The sequence below is a fragment of the Saccopteryx bilineata genome, chromosome 5 (assembly GCF_036850765.1).
Source record: "Saccopteryx bilineata isolate mSacBil1 chromosome 5, mSacBil1_pri_phased_curated, whole genome shotgun sequence".
NCBI lineage: Eukaryota > Metazoa > Chordata > Mammalia > Chiroptera > Emballonuridae > Saccopteryx > Saccopteryx bilineata.
Window position 1 is genome coordinate 182,908,501 of NC_089494.1, and position 6,319 is coordinate 182,914,819.

The 6,319-nt window shown below is 40.4% G+C and overlaps 1 non-coding gene across 1 annotated transcript; it reads left to right on the forward strand.

Annotated features, from left to right (window-relative positions):
• Window positions 1-5,784: 5,784 nt before the first annotated feature.
• On the forward strand, window positions 5,785-5,994 carry LOC136307024 (small nucleolar RNA U3). The gene has a single exon (XR_010725749.1). It is a non-coding gene; the product is annotated as a small nucleolar RNA U3 (small nucleolar RNA).
• The last annotated feature ends 325 nt before the right edge of the window (window positions 5,995-6,319 follow it).

A 6,319-nucleotide genomic window follows, 5' to 3' on the forward strand; every position in this document is an offset into this window, starting at 1 on the left:
AACCAACAGTGCTACCCAGGTAGGGCAAACAATGTTTTCTATGTTCTCTAGAGCATAATACAATTTGAGAAAGTTCAGGTTTTCAATGCCTGAGGATGTGTTTTTCAGCAACTCCTTTTCATGCTGATGAGAAAGCAGTTGAGATTTCCATGTGTTTTTGCCCAATGGGCTACTTCCACAAGTTGCCCGTGTGTAAGATCTTTCTGAGGGCAGTTTTTTCCTTTGCCCCCTCCTATCCTAGTAAGTTACCCCCAGCTTCTGTTATTCTATTCTCAAGAGTTATAAAATTAACAAAAATGGGATTGTTTTTATCTAACAAAAAGTGGGAAATATGCATCATTTTGGTGAGCTTTATCTTATATTAGATTTTAGGGTACATCACTTAAAATTCCATAGACCAAAGATACCACCATTATTTTTTAAAACAAGTCATAGACAAGAGGACATATTCAAAATTCATAAAATTCAAATATAGAGTATAAGAAGATCATATATGGCACTCATACAAATTAATAGAAGAAAAAACACAAATGACCAGTTATAAAAATGAGTAAAGGTAATTCATAGAGAAGCATACCTAAATGGCCAATAACCATTTGAAAAGATGAATTTATTTACCAGTAAATCCTGGAAACCAAAACAATGAGCTACCATTATTCTATATCCTTTTTTTGTTTTTTTAAGTATGTCAACCCCAAGTAATAGGAGCTTTGGTATTCTGCCACTGGTGGAGAGGTTGGAAGTTCATGGGGAGGCCAAAAGAGGCCTCGTCCCAGCGGCAGTGTCCAGGTTCTTGCCTCTGCACAGGAAAGAATTTGAGAGGAGACAGAAAGAGTCAGCAAAGCACAGAGGTTTTATTAAAGAGAGAGTACGCAGTCAGATAGGGAGTGCAGGCAGACTCAAGAAGTGAGTCTCACCCAAGGGTTTCAGGGGTAGGACTTATATTTTGGCATAGTAGGAAGGGACTCATAAGGGGGTGGGTTTTAGGTCAACCTGAGGCAAGTGGAGGGGGAGGGCACCGCCTCTCCAAGGGGAGGGGGAATTTTTGTCCCTGTTGGATATTTTCCAGAACTGTCCTGGCATTGGTGCATGATGGGTACTGGCCCATCTGCAATGGAGGTCACCTTTCATTCAGCTGGATAAATGGGTCCTTACTTTACTCTGCAGTTTTCACTTACAAGTTTGCTTCCTCTTGCAAACTTGTTCCTGTACAGAGAGGGAGGGGGGGGGACTGGTACCTCAATCTAGCTATCCTGCCTCAGTGGTAAATCAGTTCAGTCAGTTCAGAGGACAATATGACACTAACAAAGTTTAAGATATTTCTACTTACAATCCAGAAATTCCATTTCTAAGTATATTCCCAAGAGAAACTCGCATAGGTGCTCAAGGAGACATGTATAAAGATGTTCAGTGCTACATAATTTATAGTAAAGAAAATTGGAAGCAACTCAGATGTGCATTAGTTGGGCATCAGTATTATATATATATATATATATTTTTTTTTTTTTTCACAATAGATTTTTTTTTGAGAAAATGGGAGAGATGAGAAGCCTCAACTTGCAGTTGCATCACTTTATTGTGCATTCACAATAGAATATTGATTGAACTCAATCTACATTTAGGTATTGATGACTAAATCACAAATGCATAATAATGGATAAAAATGTTGTGGAATAATTCATATGGTTTGCTACAAATCAATATCATAAATTGTTTATGTATACATACCTTTCTAGTAAAACTAGAAAGACACAGATGCAAAAAAGTTCATACCAACTTCATGTTAGTAGTTGACTCCACTGAAGAAAGAAGCCAACTGGGTTGAGATCGGGTGAAAAAGGGACTCCAACTCTCTCTCTCAAACTTTACTTCTTTTTTTTAAAAAAGGGATTCAAATATGAAAATATAGAAACATTTGCTACATATAGATAGTAGAAACATGGATATTTATTATTCTATATTTTCCTAGATGTTAAAATAGCTTATAATTTTAAAATTAAATTGAAATAACCTACGTTTCTCATAAAAAATTAGCCAGACTATTTCTGTGGTGTGGAACCCTCCTGGATTTCATCCTCTGTGACAGACAGAGCACAGCCTCCCCATGGCTACCCTCCCCTGGGCAGCTACAAGTATATGACCAACACCTATGAGACTTCTTTTCAAGTCTTTGATTTTGTAAGTTCAGAAAAATTTTCTCTACCAATTCAGGGGAATTACCAGGCTCTGAGGGACCACTCATATCAACTAGTCATTAGAAATGATTATAAAAGGTGGGACAAAAGTAGGTTTACTGTTGTTTATATGGAAAATAACAATATTTAACAACTAATAATATAAGAATAAACTTTGTATTTTGCATACTCACAGCTGTAAACCTGCTTTGCCCAGCCCTGTATGAAGATTGACTTTTTATTGTCTAAAAACTGGCCTTTACTCTAAAGTATATGCTTACTTTCCATTAGACTCCAGGAAGAGAAAGCTAGTCTTCACCTAGAAATCAAATAAATTTTCTTTTTTTGGACATTAAGAATGGCACAAGTCAGGCCTGACCTGTGGTGGCGCAGTGGATAAAGCGTCGACCTGGAAATGCTGAGGTCGCTGGTTCGAAACCCTGGGCTTGCCTGGTCAAGGCACATATGGGAGTTGATGCTTCCAGCTCCTCCCCACGTTCTCTCTCTGTCTCTCTCACCTCTCTCTCTCCCTCTCTCCCTTTCTCTCTCCTCTCTAAAAATGAATAAATAAAATTAAAACAAGAATGGCACAAGTCAGATTCCCTGTATGCCTGGGCTTTTAGGAAGCCAGAACTAATGCAATGATCAGTTGAATTTAACATCTTTTTCTAGATCCTTATCCTAGGTAATTACCTTTCCATTTCCTCTACATGGTTTTTCATTTTCATTTCTGATTCATTTAACTGCTGTATTTGTGCATATTCGTAAGTATTCTTAGCTCAATCTAGGAGGAAATGCATTTTAAAGTAATAAGCAAATCGATTGATACATATTTAGATGGCCTAATTTACAATCCATAGATTATATCAATTTACCCTGAGAAATGTGACTGACAAATAAGTCAGCTTATTTAGTCAGCTGCTCAATATAGTTGCTTATCTATGTGAGAGTCTTTAAAAAAATTCCAACCAGGTTTCTCAGTGAGTGCAAAATCTTCCTCACAATTTATACTATGTGATTGCCCAGTTACATTTCCAAAAATTCAACCCGTTTTATATATATATATATATATATATATATATATATATATATATATATAACTTTTTAAAAGGATTTTATTTATTAATTAGAGAAAGGGGAGGGGGGAGAGGAGCAGTAAGCATCAACTTGTAGCAGCTGCTTCTTGCATGTGCCTTGACTGGGCAAGCCCAGGGGTTTTAAACTGGTGACCTCAGCATTCCAGGTCATTGCATTATCCATTGTGCCACCACAGGTCAGGCACCCCTAGTCTGATTGTATGCCTGCTCAATAACCTTCATAAGTTCTATAAACTCCTTGGAATTAAGTAGACATTTCTCATCTGAGCATCTTATCTGATGCTCCCCAAAGATTCTAGCTTTTGTGTCTATATTCCTTACACACAACCTATGCTTCAGCCAAAACCAATGGTTTTCTGGGCACCCTTTGTTCCTTCCTTTCTTCCTTTGGAGAGGCAGGGAGGCAGACAGACAAACTCCCACATGTGCCCCAACCAGGATCCATCTGGCAAACCCCCTATGGGGTGATGCTCTGCCCATATGGGGCCACTGCTCCATTGTTCAGGCAACTAAGCTATTTTAGTGCCAGAGGTGAGGCCATGGAGCCATCCTCAGCGCCAGGGCCAACTTTGCTCAAATCATTTAAGCCATGGCTGGGGAAGGGGAAGAGAGAGAGAGAAAGAGAAGGGGAGGAGGAGGGGTGGAGAAGCAGATGGTCATTTCTCCTATGTGCCCTGACCAGGAATTGAATTTGGGACTTCCACATGCCAGGCCAACGCTCTACCACTGAACCAACCAGCCAGGGCCATCCATATCCATTCTTTGTGAATCCTGATTCCTCCGTTTATATACCTTCCCACCATGGAATATTACTCATACTTAAATGTCTATTTCAAAAGACATCTGGTAATAATAACATCTAACATTCATATGTTAACTTATTTGATCCTCATGTACGCATATGTATGATTAGTAGTATTAACCTCACTTTACAGATGAGAAAACCTGAGGCACAGAGAGGTCAGTCACTTTCCCAAAGGCATATATCTAATGAGAGATAGAGCTGGGATTCAAACCCCTCCAGCCTAGCTCTGGAGACCGTGTTTCTACTAATAAGGACACAATACCCCCAAAATATAGCATTTTGGCATGTTAAATATCAATATATCAAAATGAGAGAGTTTGAGAAATGGCAGGTATAGAAAAGACTTTTTGACCCTCCTTGAAGCAGGTCATAAGACTCTCATATGAGAGGAGTCCTCATTATGCCTGGAGGAAAGGGCATCTTTAACTCTGAAGATGGAAGGATGGTGGCAGGAATCTGAATGAACCTCCCAAACCTGGCCCTCTTTCATGTTCCCTGTCTCAAGGAATGCCACTATGATCTGACATCTCTGCCTACCACACCAACCCTGTCTGTTGTTAGTCTCCCCCGCAAGAACCATGCTGCAGCTCTACATTGTCTTTTAGTTTCTCAAAGTCCTTCCCCACCTTCTCCTCATTGCCTTTACACATACTGTTCCCTCTGCCTGAAATATGCCTGCTCCCACTCCACTGGACTTCCCAAACACTTTCCCCAGGTGACCACCACTTAGCCTTCAGATCAGGCTCAAATGTGACTTCCGTGGAGGTCCAGGCCAGTTGGCTCAGTGGTAGAGCATTGGCCCGGCATGTGGAAGTCCTGGTTCGATTCCCAGTCAGTGTACACAGGAGAAGCACCCATCTGCTTCTCCATCCTTCCCCCTTTCCTTTCTCTCCGTCTCTCTCTTCCCCTCCCACAGCCAAGTCTCCATTGGAGCAAAGTTGGCCTCGGCGTTGAGGATGGCTCCATGGCCTCTGCCTTGGGTGCTAGAATGGCTCCAGTTGCAACAGAGCAATGCCCCAGATGGGCAGAGCATCGCCTTCTAGTGGGCATACCAGTGGGATCCTGGTCAAGCGCATGTGGTAGTCTGTCTCTCTGCCTCCCCACTTCTCACTTCAGAAAAATACAAAAGAAAAAAAAAAGGTGACTTCCTCGGAAGAATTCCCTTGACCCTGTAGGCTGATCAGAGACCCCCATCTGTGCTCTTTGTGTTTCCTGTGTTTTTCCTTCATAACACAAAGCACAGTTTGTGATCATGTGTTGTCCCGAATGAAAACTGGGACTCTACATAGCCTAGTTCCAGCACAAAGTCACTCAAAAAAAGAAAGAAAGAGAAAGAAAAAATGCCAAACAAACAAAACCTTATCAACTTATAGTAAGTAATTAAAAGCAATTCAATTCATTACTAAAATCAGTCAGAGACTAGCAGCAGGAGGATCCAGTAAGTAACTCACAATTATGCCTCGTAACAACCATTTTGTCATTCCTTTCCTCTCAATCACACTTCCCTAAGAGCCTTCTCTGCTGCAGCCGGTGTGGACTCTGGGGTCATAACATCTGGTTTTGAATCCTGGCTATACCTCTTCTTAATTCTATAACCTTGTCCAAGTTACTTAACTTCTTTTTGCCTCAGTTTTCACATCTGTGAAATGGGGATAAAGTTAGTACCTCTTTCATTATTTTGGGGAGGACTATAAGAGATGATGCTACTAAGACTATACTTTCAAGGATCGTTTCTATAGTTTGTTACTAGAGAAGTTTCTCTGATCGTGTACAGTACCCGAAACCACAAGGAGTTACAGTGTTCTCTCCTGAGCGTGAAGCCGGCTCTTGGTGTTGCTTGTGCTACTGCCTTTTGCCATTGATGATCGTTCTTCTCTTCCTTTGGGAGAGTGAGAGGAGAGAACGCAGTCTGAGTGGTAAAAAAAAAAAAAAAGAATAAAAAAGATGATGCTACTAAAGTGCATTGCACTGTTCCTGAAATATAATAACAGTGTCCAGTAAAAGATATCAAATGTAATAGTTTAAACATTTTAAAACTAATTATTTTCATCTATCTCTGTTCTTTCTTTTCTTGCACAAAGTGGTCATCTTTACTTCTAAAGTCCAGTCTCTCTTTTCCCACTAGTTGGAATTGGAATGGGACTCACAACAGCTCAGGAACCTAGCTGACAGAAAAATTTCTTCGTGGAATGTGGTGGGGTAGGGAGTGAGGGCAGAGTGAGATGGGAGAAGCTTAGAAGACA